Source organism: Dipodomys spectabilis, unplaced genomic scaffold (assembly GCF_019054845.1).
Source record: "Dipodomys spectabilis isolate Male_0828 unplaced genomic scaffold, ASM1905484v1 ptg000601l, whole genome shotgun sequence".
Taxonomy (NCBI): domain Eukaryota; kingdom Metazoa; phylum Chordata; class Mammalia; order Rodentia; family Heteromyidae; genus Dipodomys; species Dipodomys spectabilis.
In genome coordinates this window covers 265504-289477 of record NW_024871278.1, presented here as the reverse complement: position 1 = coordinate 289477, position 23974 = coordinate 265504, and the positions used below count along the sequence as shown (strand labels likewise).

The 23974-nt window shown below is 34.2% G+C and overlaps 1 non-coding gene and 1 pseudogene across 1 annotated transcript; both read left to right on the top strand.

Annotated features, from left to right (window-relative positions):
- LOC122100780 overlaps positions 1-23974 on the top strand; it is a 105739-nt pseudogene that overhangs the window by 39236 nt on the left and 42529 nt on the right.
- LOC122100795 lies at positions 22346-22456 on the top strand. Its single transcript, XR_006146253.1, has one exon. It is a non-coding gene; the product is annotated as a U6 spliceosomal RNA (small nuclear RNA).

Genomic DNA, 23974 nt, shown 5'->3' with positions numbered 1-23974 from the left:
TAAGTGGAAAGAACTGTTACTGCAAGTGGAAACTGAATCCAAAAGAGGAATTGAACATAGAGAAATGACAAATTCCAATTATTTTGTGCTGTCCTTTTTACTGTACAAGAAAAGAATAGGCTTGAAGTAAATTCTATCCCTGACTTCTTGGAGTGTGGTTGCTCTTTACTCATATAAAACCTTTCTGTAAATTTCTAGTTGAAAGTATTACTAAAGAAAGGCCAGAATAGGAAAAATGGAAATAACAATGAGATGTACCAGAATTCATGTTGAAAACAAACTTTACAACTTTGGAGGGGGGGGGGGGTGGCAGTGGGGATGGGGAGGAAAGGGGAAGAGATGGAAAGGGGAAACAAAGGAGGAGGCAACAATGCTTGATAAGAAATGTACCCATTATCTTGGTCATGTAATTGTTAGCATTCTGTACGGTATTTTCACAATAACAAAAAAGAAAAAGGTGAAAAACAGAACACTCAAAAAAAAAAAGTGTTCTACTGCAAAGAAAGAAAGAAATGGTGGTTTTAAAGTGTCTTGTGCATGGATATTTCCCTCCTGAGATGATTCTCTTGTTGCAGAAGTCAGTTGTCCATTCCTTTAGTATGTTCCTGAGTTCTCTATAGTAATAAGGATTCCAAAAAGCAGGATCCAGTAAGTATGATCAACAAAATGATCCTCTTTTCAAACCAGTGCTTTAAGGAAGGTCCCAAAGAAATATGTGGGTTTTTTTTTGTTTGTTTGTTTAGTTTGTGCTGGTTGTGGGGCTTGAACTCAGAGGTTGGACCCTGTCCTTGAACAGTTGTCTTTCTTGCCCACTTGCCCCAATGCTTGTACTCCACTGCTTGAGACAAAAATCCACTTCTGGCTTTTTTGGTGTTTAATTACAGATAAGAGTTTGACAGACTCTCCTTCCTGGGTTGGCTTTGAACTAAGATTGTAAGAAAGCCAACTGACATCAACTCTAAAGACTTCTCTTTTGAAACAAGAAATATTAGATGAAGTTTATTATAAAGATAATATTTGACAATTTTTAAAAGAAGAGAATACGTTCAGTAAAAAAGGCATATCTTAAATAACTCAGCAAAAGTAGGTGCACTGAATCATTTTAGAATTATATTTTTTCTGCCTGAAAGATTACTGTTGATCTTGTTGTTCCTTTTGGGGAAATTCAAAGTCATATTTGCACATTTTAGTTGGTTGTGGGACTTGAACGTTCATCCTGGGCGCTGTCCCTAAGCTATTCAGCTCAAATTGAATACTCTACCACTTTAGCTTCAGCACCACTTCCTGGTTTCTGGGGGTTAATTGAAGATAAGAGTCTCATGGGCTTTCCTGACCAGGCTGACATTGAACCACAATCTTATGGTCTCAACTTCCTGAGTAGCTATTATTACAGGCGTGAGCCACTAGTGTCTGGCTCATATGTCCATTTAGTGTACTTAATGACACTATGAAGACAAAGAATGGAAATTTGAAGCAAAGGATGACATTGCAACTTTTCAGAAAAATTGAGGTAGTAACAAATAAGTCCTCCTTTTGCATGTTGTTTCATTAATGACTCATGAGCTATGAGACTCTTACATTACCATCCTCCACTGTCTGTGTATGTGAATATAGTATCAGATATTGTTCATATAAAAATAGAGAAAAACTGAGATTTTTAGAAAACAAAGTAGATCAGCTATAAAAGAACAGCATAGAAGGATATATCATTTATCACACAGAGAAATAGCCTAAGAGATTTAGAATTCTAAAGGCAATGAGGAATAAGCCTAGTTGATAACAAGTTCTTCAATAACCAAAAATGGTTCCCTAGAAGAGTTTCTGGTATGCGTTAGTTATTATTATTATTTATTCCTTCCATCTGGATTTATTCCTTGTCTTCTGTCAAAACTGTTTTTTACACTCTGATTGACTTTCTTTTTTATATTCATAAGTTTATTTTTATTGTGAAAATACTGTACAGAGGGGTTACAATTTCATGAGCAAGGTAATGAGTACATTTATTATCAAGGATTGCTGCCTCATCCTTTGCTTCCCTTTACCATTCCTGCCCACGAATTTCCCCCCAATCCTCCTCCCCCTGCCCTGTGCCAAAGTTCTAAAGTTGCAATGGGAATTTTTAAGATGGCATTACTTTTTCATTCTTTTACTATATATTATAATTCAGACCAGGTGGTAGAAAAGGAAGTGGAAAACAATACTAAGTCCAGTAAGGCTGACATTCCTATCACATAACTAAGGAAATATAGTGTTACGAGCTACAGGACTCATAGGACTGTTGTATGTGACATTATTATGGAAAACACTATTAACAGTCATCTCCAACATCCATAGCATTCTGCTTCCACTTTGAAAGTCACAAATATCGTAGCCTTTTTATAGATTGGGTGTGTCCTGGGAAGGAAGAAGGAGGATGTAGAAGGTGATGGTGGAAAAATACGTATATTGGTTCCCTACCCACATTTTTTTGCATTTTTAAAAAGGGCTACTGATGAACTCCCACTTACATCTAATTGCCTATGCTCTCTGCACAAGATGCAGATAAATGAAGACATTTATTCTAGTGGATAGTCACATATATTAACAAAAACAAGTTCTGGAAAAAAAGATAATAGGTAAGAAAATATAAAGTGTTGTCTATAAAATGATTTCCTTTCCTAGCAGAACAAAATGTAGTATTAAAATGCTTACTCCAGCTTTCTAGAGAGTTTTTTGCTGCCTCAGTATGCAAATGTTCTCTAATTCCTGTACTAGCCAAGAATAAAAGGCAGGATTTGAAGATCTCAGTACTTTTAGAAACAAAAGTAAATAATATCTTCCTTCCGGAAGTGACATGTTATGGCAAGTATGATTGATTGTATTATAGTTTCCTTCTTTTTCTTCCTTATGTCAAGTGTTGCATAACTTGGCATGTTACTTTATGTCCTGCTTCAGCTTCCCGTAGGTGAGATTTATCTCTACTCTGAAGTGTCAAGATAGGTCATGTGACTTACTTCAGGTTACAAATATAAACCATAAATGGTGAAAGGGTATTTCTAGGGAAAGATTTCTATCTCATTGTCTGTGTCAAACAGCTGACTTGTTTTCAATTAGCTATAAAAATAGCATATTTCCAGAGGGAGTCTTCTTTCAACTTATATACTGGAAGAATATAGCATGTAAAATTGAGGCAAAACTCAAATACAGCCACATATATATAACAGGCAGCACTAAGCTAATATTAGAATTTGATATTAAGAAGTTAGTTGCGGGGCTGGGAAGGTGGCTCAGCGGTAGAGTGCTTGCATTGCATGCAAGAGGCCCTGGGTTCGATTCCTCAGCACCACATAAGCAAAAAAGAAAAGAAAAAAGCCAGAAGTGGTGATGTGGCTCAAGTGGTAGAGCTGAAGAGCTGAGGGAGAGTTCAGGCCCAGAGTTCAGGCCCCACAACCAGACCCCCCCCAAAAAAAGAAGTTAGTTGCTTACCATTCTTATATGCCTTTATGATAGTTGACGATAGCACATCAGAATTTAACAAATACTAAACAAATAACATTTCCTATTTGATGCTATTACATATTTTATAAATAAGCATTCTTCATGTGATCTCTTGTGGGGTTATCTTTTTTCTTTTTTTAATTTTTATTTATTTTTTATTGTGAAAATACTGTACAGAGGGGTTACAATTAGATGGGCAAAATAATGAGTACATTTCTTATCAAGCATTGTAGCCTCCTCCTTTGTTTCCCCTTCCCATCCCTTCTCAGCATCCCCCACCCACCCTATCCTCCCCCCCACCAAAGTTGTAAAGTTCGTTTTCGACATGACAACTTGTACTTCTCATTGTTGCAACGGGTCCACCTGTATCCTTATTTAAATGACTTGTTTTTCCCCTTCCCCTTCACAAATTATACCGACATCAAATATAGTGAAAGCAGGGGTTATACTGTGGGGGGGACATACAAAGCAACAAAGAAATAATCTTATAAATGCGTTAGAAACAAATGCATGAAAGAAAAAAAACATTTGAATACATATCTTAGGGTTTATTTTCCTAACATCACCTTATCTGACCTTTTCTGCTTGACTCATACATATACTAGATATTGTAAATAAGGGAAACCATGGGACCTATGTTTCTTTGGGCCTGGCTTATTTCACTTAATATAATTTTTTCCAAGTCTTTCCATTTCCTAACAATTGGGGCATTGTCATTCTTTCTGATGGAGGCATAGAATTCCATTATGTTTTTAATCACTCTAGAGCATGTATCTAAAATCCACAATCATTATCCAAACCTTGTGATTGAGATGAGGAAGAACAAAATATCTAGAATTCTCCTTCTCTTTTCCTCTTCTCCTTTTCCTAGTGTGAATTCTCATCCTTTCTCCAAATTCTCCTATTAATAAAGGAAGAATGACACATTGTGGATATCAAGCAAAAGGCTTCACATCAAGAATTTCATTCTTCCAGAAATAGATGAAGTAAATTAGAGTGGCTCAAGGAAGTATAAAAACATGATTTTTTTTCTCTTTCTGGCTTCCACCACAAAGTCTGAACATGACTCTAAATATCTAATAAACCATTTGCCTTGGCTAACTCTTTAAAGCATAGTTTATTTCTCACTGTTTGTTGTCAGTCGTGGGGCTTGAAATCTGGGCCTGGACACTGTCCCTCAGCTCTTCAGATCAAGACTACTGCTCTTCCACTTGGACCACTGCCAGTTTTCTGGTGGCTAATTGGAGATTAGAATCTCACAGACTTTCCTGCCTAGGCTGGTTTTGAACCATGATTTCAGCTCTCATACTCCTTAGTAGTTAGGGTTACAAGCATGAGCCACAGGCACCTGGCTACATAATTATGTTTTAACATATTTACATTTTATATTTTACATATTTACATATTCATTCATATGTTCTGTAATGATCAATCTACATCCATTAATTTCTGCATGTAACTTCTATTTTTAGTGAGAATTCTCAAAAACATAGTTTCTGACTGTAATGAAATATCTATTCTTAACTAAAATCACTTTGCTTCTTGTGGTTTACAATTAATATATTTACTTTTATTCATGGATGTCTGCTAATCAAAATTATATAAAACATGAATTGTAACGTGAAAAAAATCATGGTTCCAGTACTTGTATTAAGAAAATAATTATGTCTTTTGTTTTCAATTGTATTTCTGTGGGAGTGTGTAAAATTAATTGATTTAGCTGTTAAAATTGATAACAGTTACATTATATCAAGATGATTCAAACTTGTATTTGAAAATTTCACACTTAACACAAATATACTTCAACTTTCTTCTAACACATACTTAAAATAACAGTAAAGCAAAGGTTGGTGTTAGCCGTTTATGTGTAGAATCCTAGAAACTCGGGAGGCTAAAACCTAAAGATTTTGGTTCAATGTCAGTCCAAACAGACAAAAATATGAAAACTTATCTCCAATTATCCAGCAAGAAGGAGAAGATGAGGATGTGGCTCAAGGAATAGAGCAAAAAATACAAGGGAGCCCATTAAACATTTATCTCAAGCCCTAAAAATGGCATATACACACAAGATAACAAAAACGTTCTATGGATATCAATAATGAAGACAAAATAGTAGGAAAAATCATGAGAAATGTATAATCAAATTTGAAGACAGAAATCATTTGACAGAATTTTGATTCATGAGAGGGAAAAGTCGCAGTCTCATTTCTACAATCTCTTCGTAGTCATTTGCGTTGAAACCTGGCTATTGGGTAATGTGAAAGGGCAGATTGGATTACCTGACATAGCAGACATTCCTGTGACTATGCACCATCCCACTCTGCAATCATGTAAAATCATGCTTGTTAATTTAAATAAAACCTCATGTTAGAGATCATTCCACACAGACTGGGGTCTTTAATTTGAGGCTTCAGACCAGTGCTTTTGTTTATAACCATTCCTGTTTTATTCCCCTTCCCTGGTGCAGATATAGCTTACTTAGCTGGTACCGAGCCAAGACTTTGAACTAGACCCCCCTACCTTAATTCCTCCTTTCTCCAGTTACAATTCATTTCACATGCTACCTCTGTCTTAGCATTAGCTGTTTTCATTCTAATCCCAACCAGAAAACTCTTGTATTCATGTCAACCCACTATAAATAACCTAGATAGAAAAGGGAGTAAGGATTTAGTATTGGGTGAGGCTTTCATCTATATCTTTGCATCCAAATAAATCTGTGCTACACTATCTCTTTTTTCTTCATTTCTTTTGAGTCTGACAAATAATTGATTTGGTTTGATGTAATCCCATTTATCCACAATTACATTGGAATTTTTGACCAGTGCCAAGGAGCCCTCCTGTTTCCCCTAACTCTTCCTGTAACAATCTCAAAGAATCTGGACTTACATTGAGGTCTTTGATCCATTTGGAATCAATTCTGGTGAAGACGGATATATAACGATCTAACTTCAGTTTTCTGTGTGCAGACAATTCTACCAGAACTCTTTTTTGAAGAGGCTGTTTTTCTTCCATCCTTCATTTCTGCTTCCTTATCAAAGATTATATGCCAATTTCTGGGTCTTCAATTCTGTTGTATTGTTGGAATTCTGTGCTTTCATTGGAAAGAATGGCATTACCCCATTCTTGAAGAAATGGAAAGCCTGGAAAAAAATGATATTAAGTGAAATAAGCCAGATCCAATTCAATATATGCTGCATGGTTTCCCTCATTTGTAATAACTAGACATGTCCATATATCTACAAGTTAATCCAATAGATAGTAAAAGACAAATAATTACAATTGGACATGCTTAACTAACAGCACTCTAAGCATTCACATGGCAAGAACAAGGGAAGCTATTCTTAGTAGAGGATCACAATGGCTCAATAGCTCTGTGTATATGACCATATAAATGTTTCTTATTGAAATGAACTCTAAGAATCAATCATACATGTGAAATACATATATTGCTATATAATTTAAATAGATGTCATAAAATAACCAACTTCTCTGTAAACTTAAAACCAAAATTCTAAGTTTAGAAGATAAAATTGAGGAAAAATTTCAACACATAAACTAAAATACATAGGGGGAAAGGTAGGAGAGAAAAGATAAGATGAAAAGTAGAATAGATAACTATTGAAGAATTCATAAACAATTTCTAAAACTATACAAGAGACCTGCAGGTACAGCTCAGTTGTAGAACTAGACTAATATATATATATATATTAGTCTCTCTCTCTCTCTCTCTATATATATATATCTATGTACAAAGCCATGGGTTCAATCTCCATGAAGGCCTAATAATAAGCTAATAAATAGTAGTAATAAAATAATTACTTGAAATAAATACTTTCATATTAGAAAGGCCTGAATCTAAAAACAGTAAACAAAATACTCTCAATTCTTGTACCCAATGACATGAAACTACAAGAATGAAGAGTAAATAGTTGCCTTTTTTATCCTTTCCTTTCCTTTCTGTTGTCCTCTTTTCTTTTCCTTTGGCACTACTGGTGCTTGACGTTGCTAAGGCTTTAATCACTTTATATTATTTTTCAGGCCAAGCCTCCCTTAAGCAAAGATCTCTTTCCTATGGTTTCCACAAATGTGAGATAACAGGGAAATTACCCTATATCTAGCTTTCTTTGTTTTTAGTTTCTCATGAATTTTCTTTTGTCAGAACTGGCTCTGATATCAGTCTTCTAAATCTCTGCCTTCCAATTATCAAGGTATATTTCAAGCTTGATCCCCATTTATCAATGTAACTTCTGTTTTCTATATTTCATTAAGTTTTATTGAGGTTAGTATGGATATTTATGATCTTAGAAGAACACAGAGAAACCTTTGGAATACTTTTCCAATTTATTTTAATATTTCTAGTATGATATCACAAGTGGGACACTAATATGTCACAAGTACCTTATGAATACTTCAGTTATTTTAATTATTTTCTAAATATATTAAGTCCAATATAATTTTTATCAACTCTATATGGATATACCATATTTACAGATACGTTTCTTTACCAAAAATAAGTCTGTCTCATGCTTCCCTTTTTATAATTAAACCCACTACTTCTCATTCTCCCATCCCAAACCTGTTTCATCTTGGCAAACAACACATTTTTTTCTTTCTGACTTCTTGATCATGTAATAACTAAGCTTTTAAGATTGAATTCAAATCTATGGTAGATTATTCCCAGTTATTTTATGCTTTAATATTATACTGTATTCTCTCGAGTTGCTTTTTGTTTCTGTTGTTAGAGAATGTTGCACAATTCATTTCCCACTCACTTGAAGAAAGCTTGAATTGATTTCCATTTCTTCGACTAGAGTACATAATGCTGCTATAATCCTCTGTGTTTTGGCTTTTGGGTGAATGTTACATTTTATTTCTATGAGACAAATCCTGAAGAGCTCAATTCCTGTGCTATACTGTGGGTATTTGCATATTCTTCATTCTAGGACCTGCCAAAACATTTTCAGGAGTGTCTTTCCCATTTCACATTCCTGCCAGGATCCAGTTTCTCTGTTTCTTGGTAGCGTTCAGTATGGTCATTATTGTATTATGTGAAGTAATACTCATACATGGCTTATGATGTCATTTTAGTTTTAGTGTGCATTTATTTGATGACTGATGATGCTTCTCTTGTGTTTATTTTTCACAACATGTATTTTGGTGGTTTATACTTGGTGTTCTTTTTAACATTGTTTTGAGAGTCCTATACAGAGTCTAGATTTGAGACATTCTTTAGGTACAGGATTTGCAAATATTTTATCTTTGACTATGGATACCCTTCATCATAATCAACATCATCATCATCATCATCATCATCATCATCATCATCATCATCATCATCACTACTATTACTTTTGTACATGCATGTATGCTCCTGGGGCTTGAACTCATGGTCCCTGAGATTTCTTGCAATTTGTTAACAATTTACCATTTGAGTCATGCCGCACTTACAGCTTTTTTGCTGTTAATCAGAGGTAAGATTCTCAGGGAGTTTCTTTTGTGGGCTGCCTTCAAACAGCAATACGCAAATCACAGCCTCCCAAATAGCTAGGATGAGATACATGAGCCCCCAACTTCCAACTTCTATTCACTACTTGCATATGAGCTTTCAAAGACCAAATTATTTTACACTTGTATTGAGTTCTGCTATATCAAGTTTTCCTTTCCTGTAATTTTAATGCCAAATTTAAGAGTGCTTCATCTCCAAAATTGTCGACATCTTTCTTTGCTTTACATTTACATCACTCTTTTTGTTTTATATGCCACATTTTAATCCTGCTTGAAGTTAACATTTGAATAAATTATGTTTAAGTCAATGTTCACTTTTTAATTCCCCCCAATACGGTCTACCTTATCACCATCACCACTTATTAAAGAGAATTTAATTCCACCAATGTTTTTTTTTACCCCTTATTAAATATCCCTTGATAATATTTATATGGATCTAATCTGGTGCCCTACAGACCCATTGAGCTGTATAATCTTCCCTTACAAATATAACAATTTTACACTTTCAGTTTTAATATTGGATAGAGAAATATATTCCAGTTTATTTTCTTTGTCAGTGAGCCAAAAATAGCTGGTCAGGTGTTTTTAGAAATTGTCATAAACTTATAAATGAAACTGTGAATCTGGGCAGTGTTGCCTAATGCTTATGATCCTAGCTCCATAGGAGGCTGAGATCTGAGGATTGTGGATCAAAGCCAGCTGAAACAGGAATGTCCATGTGACTCTTATGTCAAATTAACCACCAGAAAACCAGTAGTGACACAGTTGCTCAATGAGTAGAAAACTCACTTTAAACTGAAGAGCTGAGTGAGAGTGCCCAGTACCAGATTTCAAGCCCAATGGATGACCAAAACAAAGGGAAGGGGACAATTTATATCTTTTTTCAATTGTATTATCCAATCCACAAGAATGATATATCTCTATTTGTTTAGATTTTTGCTTTTATGTTCAGCATTGTATAATTTTCAATGACAGAGGGTGAACAACACTATAATACATTTTGACATGTGTGAAGATAGCACAAAGAAGTTCACAGAAAACAGTTGAAAAATAAGGGGCAATGGGAATGAAGAAAGTCAGAAACAAGTTAATCAGGCCTTTGATCAATATGTGAGTGTGTAAAATATTTCAATAAGATTGCCTTTTACAAATAATATACACCAATTAATAAATATCTTCTAAAGGCATTGATATTCATGTATGACATAAAGTATAAATACAGATTCTGTGGTGAAATGAAAGATAGATGAGAAAATACATACTTATATTAATTGTGTAAATGAACTAAGAAATTTGGTCAACATCCTGAGGGCTCATGCCTCAAAGGAATAGAAAGTTATTGGTATCTAAGATAGTAGTAAAATGTTATACTTGAAACAATTTAATTTATAAAATCTGCTTTTTATCCCAAAATAAACAGCATGTAATTAACCGTTTAGTAAATGCAAGTTTGCAATTTTCACTTATCTGCATGTTCTCCATGCATGAATGAAACCAACAAATGAAGGGTCAGAAAAAACCAGGTGAATCTGTTTGCATATGTAGTAAATATGTACACAAATGTTTTTCTCATTTTTTATGCATCATCAAATATCTATTTGCAAACAATGTACATTTAATTCTAACTATTCAAAAAATTGATGTGACCAAAGGATGTCAATATATTAAAAAATGAATACTAGTATTTATAGTGCTATTAATATTACAGTTTTCATGTTATATTAATTATAATAAATTTTATTATGTATTTTATCAGAGAAATTATCATCCTCTGATTGTGATGTCTGTGGGAGTCCTAATAACAGACCGGAATTAAAATCAAGGACATCTAAATTTGTTGGCACAAATGAATATTTCTGACAGCAAATAACTCATCGGAGATTATTCAAACACATCAGAAGGGCCTTAGAAAGGCTGTACCACATATAAATGATTACCTATGATGTGATTCAAGAACCACTAAGCAATCATACTTCACTTTGCCATCACTATAATTACTCCCATTGTAAGAAGAATCATTCACATAATTCACATGATATAAACTTGTCCTTAACTTATTATCTTCTATGAAATAATATCCAAATGACGCACCACACTGAGTTAAAGAAAAAGTTGCAAAGTGTATTGGACGATGTAACTCCTTCCAGATACACATGTTGAAAATCTATTCTCCTGTCTGGTGACATTAGAATCATCCTTTCAGAGATGACCCTGCAATAATGATCTTGATAAAAGAAGTCCAATATAATTACTCTGCCATGTGAAAGTCCAGCAAATAAATTTTAATGAACCAGAAAGCAGGCCCCCATAAAGCAAGGAATTGCTTTGAATAACCATTTTTATAATCAATATTCAACCTTCTGGAGTATGGATAATATACTCCTGATTTTTTAAGTCACTTTGAAATATTCTCTTATAACAGCCCAATGGCTGACATGAAGCAAAGGAGTTTTGATTCTAATTTCACAAATTCTGATAAAAAAGATTCATAATATTTAATTATTTGACTTTTTCTCCAAACTACCAGGTTAAAAATAGTTTTAAATGTGAATTTAATTGAGGTTCAATTCTCTATTCAACTATCATAATTTTTGAATACTTTTATCTTTAATTATTTGTACAAAGGAGTTGCCATTCTCTGAAATAGTTTATGCATACAGTGCATCTTGACCAATGTCACCCCTTTTAACATTCTCATCCACATCTCCCAATCAACCCCAATCCTTATGTATCCCAATATTATGTTATGGAATTACTTGCCATTTAACAAAGCAGTTTATGTGTACAGTGCACTTAGAATTGTGTTACCATTTCAAAATCTTCACTCCATTTCACACTACCCTTTCCTTTGTGTACTCCAATTCTGGGTACTATACAAGGGATTCTTGCCTGTATTCTATCCTTTTTCCCTTCAATTTCCTACCCCTCTCACTTTCCCCCCACTTTCCTCTCCTGTACACATTTACTGGTATTTAATTTGTTGGGCTTTGACTTAGTCTTTTAAGAGAATTATTGTATTTTCACTCTCCATGGACTCTGACACTTCAGATAATTCATTTGTACATCCTTGCATACCATCCAGTGTGTTTACTTTTACATTTATAGGCTCTTTCCCTGTACCACAAATGAGGAAAATCATGTAACCTAAGTTTCTCTGGGTCTAGTTTATTTCACTTAAAATTAATATTTTGTCTTTCACTTTCGTTAAGAATGGGGAAATATTATTCTTTCTGATGGATGAACAGAAGTACATTATGTATGTATAGCTGTATGTTTGTATGTATATATATGTATATAAACACATACACACTTGTAAACAGGATTCAATAAAATAAAACATATATAAATTTATATATATATATATATATATATATATATAAATTCTTGATCCCTTTTTACAATGAGAGGCATGTGGGTTGATTCCATATTTTGGCTACAAAAAATAATGCAGCAATTAACATGATTGTGCTGGCAGCTTCAGTGTGGCTTTATTTCTACTCTATTGGATAAATGCCTGTAAATGGAATTGCTGGATCATAAGTAGCTCTCTATTCTTTTTTGTGAGCAATTTCCATGGTGTTTCCCAAACTGCTTGAAGAATATTACATTCCTACCAACAGTTTAATAGAGTTTCCTTTGGTCGACATCTCTATCAGTATCTGTGATTGTTCATTTTTTCAAAAGACATTGTAACAGGGGTGAGATGAATCTCAGTGTTGTTTGGATTTGCATTTCTTTTATGGAGAGAGATATGTCTATTTGTCAATTTTCTTCTGAGAAGTTTCTCTTTAAGTGTTTTTCCCATATATTAACTGGGTTCTTGTTTATTTTAGGGTTTATTTTCGTTGGGTTTAATTTTTTATCTTTAAATATGGGTTATGTTTGAAAACCCTTGTCTGATGCTTAGGTAGTAATAATCTTCTTCCAGGTGCCTCAGTGGTAGAGCACTTGCCTAGCATGCATGAGGCCCTGGGTTCGATTCCTCAGCACCACATAAGCAAAAAGAAAAAAAAATAATCTTCTTCCATTCTGTTGTATTAGAATGTGCCTCTAATTCTACAAGTAAACACACTTGGAAGGTAAAGGAGAAACCATTACACTTGGACATGATAAATTATATAGGATTCTAAACATTTACATACTAAGATCTAAGGAGGATGCCCTTTGGAGAGGATCACAAAGGCTCAATAGCTATATCAATATTATCATATAAAATAATGTTCATCCAAATGATCTCCAGGAATTGGATATGTAAGGTTTTATTTATTATTTTGCTTTTTCCCTTCTGCCTTCTGTTGCTGTTTTCTGTTTCTACACCTTAGGTCGTATATGTCAGTTTGGAAAGGGCAATAGGGAACACAGACATAGTGGGACAAAGAGTCAACAAATGCAGCAGTGCAACTCAATAGACACTACATTGAAAATGAACTATACAACTTGTGGGGGAAGGAGGTTGGAAGGGAAAAACTGGGAGAACATTAGGGAAGACGTGTCACTGTTCAAAAAGAAATGTGCTCATTATCTGACTTATGTAATTGTAACAATTCTATACATCAACTTTACAAATGAAAAATCGACTTCGTAAACAGGCCTCAGTAGCTATACTAATATTGGATAAAATAGGTTTAAAATTCAAGTGGTATGAAAGTAAAAAGAGACAAAGAAGGACATTAAATATTGATAAAGAGAACTATCCATCTGGAGATATAACAATTCTAAATATTAATGCCCTGAATCCTAGAGATCCCAAATTCATCAAACAAATGCGAATTGACATAAAAACATGCATACATCCAAATACATTGTTGGTTGCTTGAACACATCATTCTTACCTCTGGACAGGCCATCCAGGTCAAAACTTAGCAAAAAACTTCAGAACTAAATAACTACATTGACAAGCTATACCTAACAGATATCTACAGAATATTTTACCTAGCAGAGTCACAATATATATTTCTCTCCGCAGCCCATGGAATGTTGTCCAAAATAGATCATATCGTAGATCACAAGGAAAATATGTGAAATTCAAAAATAAAAATGAAGTTATTCCTTGCATCCTGTCAGACCACGATGGGACCAAATTAGATCTCAACATCAAAAGGCATCACAGAAAATTGCGAAACTCACAGAGACTGAATAACACATTGCGAAATCATCAATGAGTCACTGAAGAAATATGGAGGGAAGTTCCAGCATTTATGGAATTCAGTGCAAGTTAACACACAAAATTCTACCTCCTCTGTGACACAACAGCACAGGTAATACTCAGAGGAAAATTTATAGATTTGAGTATGTGAATTTCCCGTTCTTTTTGATATTTCAAATGGCTTGGAAGTAACATAAGAAATAATTCAAGTTGTTAAGAAAATTTAATTTAGAATAAGGAAACAAATAAGAGTCAACTCCATAGCATAACCTTTAGGAAAAATTAATTAAGAATATGGCATGTCCTTTGTAACTTAATATTAGACATTAGGGCAAATGTCAGAAACACTCTACAAGAAGCAAACTGAAGTCTTTGATAAGGTATATTGAAGACAAGTAATTTCACCTACATTTTGTATTTTATGACAGCATATTTTTGTTTGCTAATCAGAGAAACAAAAATATTTTTAAATATGATATGAAAAATGCATCATCATGAATGAATGAAATCAGGGAATAGATAGCTCAGGAGCTGGGTGGTTCTGTTAAATATTCTTTTTTAATGATCAGGTGTTTTTGCATGTTTGGAACTATAAATGTATTTTATGTCTGGGCAAGAAAGTTTGATTATTAGATCATTGTCTGAGACCCAATATCAGTAACCTAACTCGAGTTAGAGTGGTAAATATATGTGTGTGTATTTGTGTGTGTGTGTGTGTGTGTGTGCGTTTGTGTGTGCGTGTGTACATGCCTGCAAGCATGTATTTAGAAGGAAGAATCTTCTTTCCATCACGATATATACTTAATTGTATTAGTTATACTACATTAATGACAGCAGATAAAGGTAATTAACATTTTATGCCATATGTTTATGTCCTATGATTGCATGAACAAACTAAAAAGTTATGTTTGAAGTATGAGCTTTATGAAAGGTCAGCTGAAAGTACAAACATTTGCAATCTTGAGAAAGATATCAATGGGAATGATTTTATTGTAGACCAATTTTAGACAACACTTGAAAGGATATGTAATCCAATATGAAAATGCAATATTTATTTTTCTTTCCTTAGCTACACTATTCTATAAATTTGTAGGAAAACCAGTTAAAGTTGTGGACTGATTCTAATGTACATAATATACTGTGTTTATGTAGAGAATTTGAGTATCCAAAGTTTTAATATGCCTGTGGTCCTAAAACCAATACCTTATTGATATTGAGTGATAAATACAACTTCATATAAGTACAGAAGTTTTCCTTGTATCTTTTTAATATATATTTTTATTGTAAAGATACAGTACAGAGGGGTCACAGTTACATAACTAAGGTAATGAGTCCATTTCTTACTGAATATTTTTAAGCCCTCCTTTGATTTTCCCCTCCCATCCCTTCCCTTTACACCTCCCCAACCCCTCCTCCACCATCCCTCTGATAGTGTGTCTTGTCGATATCATTGTTATAATGGGTCAATCTGTATCTTTTCCATTTATTTAAGTGAAGAAATAATGGTTTGATTTAATCTGATTCTACTTGTGTAGACAGAAATAAAATCACTCACCAAGTTCAAAAGCACATAAATGAAACGCACATCATTTTTTGTCAATTGCTTTAATTGTGTTCTACATATTTATTGACAGGTTACAAATTATTTTCAAATTTTAATACATTAAAAATACTTACTTTTTTTCTTATTTTCTTGGTCAGGAAATCAGCAAGACCTCAGTCAACATTTCTCACATAGGACTTTTCACATGCGTTGGTTAAATGTTGGCCTGAGATCCAGTCTTCTGAGGACTCACTCATGTGCTTAGGAAATGATGATGGCTGTTGGAAAAGAGGTCAAGGAAGGATGCCATTTAAAGCCTTATAACTTTATTCTATACCAGGATATTCTCCTGCTGCTTTGGTTGTTGAGAGTGTCTACAAGAGCAAGCATTCCATGCGAAGCAGAGAGTCAGCATATGACCTTTACTTACTGAGATTTCTGATTAACTTGCTATCACTTGTACTGAACTTTGCAAGTCAATTTGTCAAAACCTACCAGTTTTAAGAGATAAGAGGAGTGGTAAAAGAACTCTTAGAGACAAATACATCTTCAACATATTTTGTTCCAAGCATTCCATCTAAGGCATATTCAGCAAGTAGTGAAATTTGTGTTGGCTGTGACTATGTGTCTTTCTCCAGGTGTGCATGTATACATGTGTAAATGTATGTGTGTATTTGTGTATATAGTAGCATAAATGTGTACATATATAATGGCATATACACATATATATGCATATACAAATATATATATATATATATGTATATATATATATATAGTGCATATATATGAAATGTTCAGTGACTTAATCTCTAGTTCCCAGCACCTTGCCATTCTCACAAAGTGTTCATGATAAACTACTATGAGGATCTGTGCTCTATGATGGGCATCCTTTGTAGTTACTTCCCCCATTACCTTGTTCTTCATCCCTGTGAACAACTTCGGTCTAATTTCCATAGGATAGATTTGTTTTCATTACATGTATTTCCTTACTGATAATAAAATAAAAATGATGTTTTTAAAAGAAAAAGGACATTTAGGTCACAGGTTGAAAGTATCTTATCTGTCCCAATGATTCCTATGAGATAAAATATATAATATTTTATATAAAATATATAAAATTTATAATAGTAGTAAAAGTGAAAGGGAATTCTTGTCATTTAGAATGGCAAAGAATAATATCACGTCACTGTTACAACTCTCGAAGAATGCAATGATAACTGATGGTCCCTATCATGTCCCCCCAAAACCAGTGGATCCTGAAGTATAATAGTAGACCAGCAGAAATTCTAAGTAGAAGACATGGAGCCAGAAAGAGAAAGAATGATTGAGAAAGAAAAAAAGACAGAAAAATATCATAATACTGAAAGTGCATAACAGATAAGCAAGAGTTGTATGAGAATATTCATACTGCTATCTTTAGACCCTAAATGTACATTTGTCGGTATCTGATGTATGATAACATATCAACATAAAATGTAAAGTGATTTTGATAAAAAATAAAAATGTCTAAGAAGAAATTATAAATGCAAAAACAATCTGCACAGAAGCAAACTCTCAGAGATATTTCATGACTTTGAAAAGGATAAAGTGGCCGTAGTTAATATAAATTTCGAAGTACGACAATTCACAAAAATATAAAAAGAGCTGGGTGCCTGTGGCTCCTGCCTGAAATTCTAGCTACTCAAGAGGCTAAGATTTGAGGATCATGGTTCAAAGCCAGCCCAGGCAGGAAAGTCCATGAGATTCTCATCTCCAATAAACCACTAGAAAACTGGAAGTGGCTCTGTGGCTCAAGCGGTAGAGGGGTCGCCTTGAGCTGAAGATCATAAGGACAGTGCCCAAGACAATAGTTCAAGCACCATGTCAGACTATGGATAGATAGATAGATATAGATATATATTCATATTCATATATTTTATTTTATAACCCAAAGCAGAAAGCAAATAATTTTTAGATTATTTTTTAAAACACAGTCTCTCGGGATCTGGGAAGGTTGCTCAGTGGTAGATTACTTGTCTTGCATGCATGAGGTTCTGGGTTTAATTCCTCAGCAGCACATAAGTAGAAAAAGATGAAAGTGGCGCTGTGGCTCAGGTGATAGCAGTAGCCTTGAGCTGAGGAAGAGTACCCAGGCCCCGGAGTTCAACCCCAATGATCAACAAAAGCAAAATATAAAACAAAACAAAACAGAGTCTCTCACATTTGTGGCTTCAACTCTGTAATACCGCTGCTTCAGCCTAGGGCTAAGATTTTAGGTGTGGACATTTATCAATACTCCTGATTCACACTTTACTTGAAGATTTTTTAATACATATTTTGTTCTTAATTTTCCTCTTTATAAATTCACATGCACCTATAAAAAATGTTTTTGCCAACCCAGTAACCTTCTCAAAGTATCTCCTGATGACGACTTACAAAAAGTTGTATTATGTTACAACAAGGGAAACAATGCTACAAATAAAGAAAGCCAATGATTAAATATTCATGATTAATAAAATAAAAAACAAAACAATTACCAGTTTTTTCAGTATTTGATGGTGTACTACATATTAGGTTTTACTATTTTCTCATATTCCTGTATATTTAAAACTGGCTAAGATTATGATGTTCAACAAGAGTTTTATAAGCTATGTGTAGTCTTTAAAGCTATCCACTAAGATGACTATTTATGACTCATCTCATGATTTTTATATGGCTTATATCATCATTTGTTCCTCGCTAAAATATAAAGTAAGGAAGCCCTAAAGTTTTAACATAAACTGTGTAGTTAACAAAGTCTTAACTCTTCACTCGACTTCTTTACACAAAGACTTTGCAACTTCTCATTAGTAAAGTTTCTGAAAATGAACATACTTAGTAGTATGTCTGCTACTGTCAATCTTAAATACTTTATAGAAAAGTTTTATGACCTGCCAAACAGTCCTAATTATGGCATATATAAGCAAATTCCCAAAATTAAATATATTTAAAACTTTAAAATTTTTAACAAACCTTACCACTTGCTGCAGTGTCCATTAAGACAGGTGCTTGTATAGAATAGTTGAATTTCTCCTCCTACACATCTCTTGAACAATAAATATCTGGACTTATTTTGTTTTTGTCATGTCAATCTTGCCTTTATTCTCACATGGTTCTAAAATATCACGACTTACTTTTTGATGAATTGTCTAGTTTCAGAAAATCGTACTTTCTCTCAAATCTCACATATCTCCAAAGGCATTAATTGTTTGGGACTTTATCACACTAGATAGATCAACTCGGCAAAAACTCAACAGAGAAAGTGTAGACCTTAACAATTGCATAGATCAACTAGATTTAACAGAAATCTACCGAATATTTCACCCAGCAGCATCAGCATACACGTTCTTCCCAAGAGCACATGGAACATTTTCTGAAATAGAACACATTTTAGGTCACAAAACAAACTTGTAAAGAAACATTGAAATATTGAAGTTATACCTTGCATTCTCCCAGATGACAAGGAAAAAAATTGAACTCAACACCTAAAGCCACCAAAGAAATTCCTGTAACAAGTGGAGCCTGAACAACACACTGTTGAGCCACCATTGGGTCATGGAAGAGGTTAGAAATGAAATTCAAGTGTTTATGATATTCAACAAAAATGAACACACAAACTCCCAGCTCCTCTGGGAGAGAGCAAAGGCAGTACTCAGAGACAAGTTTATAGATTTGAGTTCCTACATCAACTAACTGGAGAGATCTAAAACCAATAATTTAATGAGACATCAAGCATCCTTGAAAAAGAGCAGCATGATAAACCCCAATCCAGGAGATGGAAATAAATAATCAGAATTAAATGAATTAAAATCCAATAACAACATAGAACAAATTAAAAAAAAAACAAAGAGTTGTTTCTTCGAAAAAATTAACAAAATTGAGAGACGGTTAGCAAATCTTCTTAGAAAAACAAGAGAACACACCCAAATAAACTCAGAGAAGAGAATGGAAACATCACCACAGAAACAAACATGATTCATAACATTATAAGGAAATACTTCTCAAAACTTTATGCTAATAAGTTTGAGAACTTGGCAGAAATAGGCCTTTTCCAAGCAAATATGGACATGCCGAAACTGAAACAAGATGAGTCATGCCATCTTAACAGGCCCATATCAAGCCTTGAAATAAAAACAGCCATAAGACACCTCCCGTCTAAGAAAATCCCAGGACCAGATGGTTTTAGAGCAGAATTCTACAAGGCCTTCAAAGCAGAGCTCACACCAATACTCCTCCAACTCTTCAATGAAATAGAAAGAGAAAGTTCACTAGCAAACTCATTCTTTGAAGCCATAATCACCCTCATCCCAAAACCAGGAAAGGACTAATTAAAGAAAGAGAACTATAGACCCATTTCTTTGGTGAATATTGATGCAAAACTTCTGAACAAAATGTTGGCAAATTGACTTCAGCAATTATTCCAATAAATTATACACCATGATCAAACAGGATTCAATTTCAGGGATGCAAAGCTGGTTCAATATTCACAAATCAATTAACATTATTCATCACATCAACAAGAACAAGGATAAGAACCATATGGTTATCTCAATAGATGCAGAAAAAGCATTTGACAAGATCCAACACCCCTTTATGATGAAGGTTCTGGAAAAATTAGGAATCCATGAAACATTCTTCAATACAATAAATGCTGTATATGACAAACCTACAGCCACCGTTATACTCAATGGTGAAAAACTAAAGCCAATTCCTTTAAAATCAGGAATAAGACAAGGATGTCCACTCTCTCAACTGCTCTTCAATCTAGTAATAGAATGCCTAGCTACAGCAATAATACAAGATGCTAACATAAAGGGGATCCAAATAGGGAAAGAAGAAGTAAAACTCTCCCTCTTTGCAGATGACATGATTTGTATTTAAAGAATCCCATAGACTCCACTCCCAAATTACTCAAGCTGATTCAAAACTTTGGCAAAGTAGCAGGGTATAAAATTAACCTTCAAAAATCAATGGTTTTTATGTATGCCGATAATGAGAAAAGAGTGGCTTGAATAGCAAAGTAACTCCATTCATAATAGTCTCACAAAAAATGAAATATCTAAGAATTAACTTTACCAAAGAATTGCAGGACCTCTATGATGAAAACTTAAAAAACCAGAAAAAGGAAATCAAAACAGAACTTAGAAAGTGGCAAAAAACACGCATGCTCTGTGATTGGAAAGATCAACATCTTGAAAATGGCAATACTTCCCAAGGCTATCTATAAATTCAATGTGATACCTATTAATATTCAAACTTCATTCTTCAAGGAAATAGAACAGGCAATCCAAAAATTCAAACGGAACAATAAAAATCATGGAGTAGAAAAAAACGATATTTAACAGAAAGAACAGTGCTGGAGTAATATCAATATGAAATTCCAAAATCTACTACAAAGACATAGTAAACAAAACAGCTTGGAACTGGCACAAGAACAAACCTCGGAACCAATGGAATAGAATTGAAAACCCAGAAATGTACCTACAGACCTGTAGCCATCTAATATTTGATAAGGAATCTAAAAAATAGAACAGAAGAAAGACAGCCTCTTCAGTAAATGGTGCTGGCACATTTGGTTAACTACTTGTAGAAAACTAAAGCTAGATCCTTATATATCACCCTGCACAAGAATCAACTCCAAATGGAACAAACACCTCAGAGTTAAAACAGACAGTCTGAAAACATTACAGAATGCAATAGGAGAACCTCTAAGTCTCCTTGCACATCCCAAAATTTTCTTAATAGAGACTCAGAAACACAACAAATCAAAAAAAGTTGGACTTATTGGATTGCATGAAATTGCAGAGCTTCTGCATGGCAAAGGACATAGCTAGCAAGATCAATAGAAAACCCACGGATTCGGAGATCTTCATTAGCCATACAACGGACAAGGGTCTCATATCTAAAATATGCCTAGAACTCAAAAAACTATGTTTTCATAGCATTATTTACCATAGCTAAGATATAGAACCAACCCAGATGCCCCTCAGTGTATGAATGGATCAAGAAAATGTGGTATATATACACAATGGAATGCTTTGCTTCCATCAGAACGAATGACATTGTCCCATTTGTTAGGAAATGACAAGACTTGGAAAAAAATATGTTAAGTAAGCCAGGCCCAAAGAAACAGAGGTCCTATGGTTTCCCTTATTTGCAATAACTAGTATATGTCTGAGTCAAGCAGGATAGGTCAGATAAGCTGATGTTAGGGAAATATACCCAAAGATAAGTATTCAAATGATTTTTCTTTAATCCAATTGTTTCTAATATATTTATGAGATGATTTCTATGTTGCTTTGTATGTCCCTCCCCCAAGGTTTAACGCCTGCTTTCACTGTATTTTATGTTGGTATAATTTTTGTAGGGGAAGGGAAAAAATATCATTTAAATTGGGATGCAGTTGGATCCATTGCAACAATGAGATATACAAGTCGTTATGTCGTAAAACGAACTTTACAACGTTGATGGGGGAGAGGATCAGGTGTCAGAGCTAGTGGGAGTTTGGGAAGGGAGAGGAAGGGGAAACAAAAAGGAGGCAACAATGCTTGATAAGAAAGGTATTCGTTATTTTGCCCATGTTATTGTAACTCCTCTGTACAGTATTTTCACAATAAAAAGAAAGAAAATGAATTACACTTCATATATAAAAAATGTTCTGTGCTCAATTCAGCAGGAAATACACTAACATTGGAACAATACAGAGAAGATTAGAATGGCCTCTGTGCAAGGATGACATGCAAATTCTTGAAGTGTTCCATATTTTTACAACAGGTGCTGGAGGGTATGATGACAGAAGGGAACCCTACCGAATCCTTGGTGGGAGTGTAAACTTGTTCAACAACTTTGGAAAGCAGTATGGAGGTTCCTCAAAAGGCTCTACATAAAGCCCTCCATGACCCAGCAATCCCACTTTTGGGCATTCACCCAAATGATCACAAACAAGACCACAATAAAACTAACAGCACAACTATGTTTACTGCAACATTATTTACGATAGCTAAGGTATGGAACCAATTCCGATTCCCCTCAATTGATGAATGCAGCAAGATAATGTGATAGATAGATAGATAGATAGATAGATAGATAGATAGATAGATAGATAGATAGATAGATAGACAGACAGACAGATAGATTCATTCTATGCCTCCATCTGAAAGAATGACATCACTCAATTTGTTAGGAAATGGAAAGACTTGGAAAAAAACTTATTAAATGAAGTAAGACAAGTCCAAAGAAACATAGGACCCCTGATTTCCCTTATTTTCAGTTACTAATATATGTCTGGGATAAATAAAAAAGGTCAAAAGCTATGTGCATATGACTAGATAAGATGATGTTAAGGGAAATGTACTCCAAGATATTGACACAAGTGGTTTTTTTCTTTCATGCTATTGTTTTTAATGGACTTACAATGTATGATGTGATTTTTTTGTTTCTTTATATGTTCCTCCCCCACTTTATAACACCTGTTTTCACTGCATTTGAAGTTGGTGCACCAATATCTTATATATATGCTTCTCTAATTTGGGTAGGGGAAAGGTAAAAACACAATGTTTAAATAGGGATACAGGTTGACCAATTGTAATAATGAGATGCACAAGACACTATGATGAAAAATGAAGTTTATATTTAGGCAGGGTGGGGGAGACGGGGAGGAGAGGCTACTTGTGGAGGTTAGAGAGAAAGGATGGTGGGAGGAAATAAAGGAGGAGGTAACAATGCTTTTTAGGAAATGTACTCATTACCTTTCTCATGTAAATGTGACCCCTGTATACAGTATTTTTCCAATAAAAATGTATGAAAATGATCTGAGAAGGAAAAGCTTATTTTCCCCATTTTCCCTATATAATATCGTTAACAAAGAAATTAATGCAAAACACTGACATGAAAGTATTTTGCAAAAGTGTGTGTGTGTGTGTGTGTGTGTGTGTGTGTGTGTGTGTGTGTCTGTGCACACCCGCGCACATGTGAGTACTCGTCATTTGTGTTGGCATGCTCAGAGTTTGAACTCAGGACTTCAAGGTCTTGCTAGGCATTTCCTCTCTAGATTGATGAGGTTCTATATAAGCTACATCACCATTCCTGGCTCTTTGGTAGTTCATTAAAAGTTTTGAAAAATAATCTTATGAATTTTTTTTTTGCTCTGATTGTCTTCCAACTGTTACCCACAGATCTGGCGCTCCTGAGTAGATATCCCAAGTAGACAGGATTACAGGTGTGGCCATCCAGCACAAGGCTTTAAAAATAATTTTAAAAGTAGAAAAATATTTACTTCACGGGAG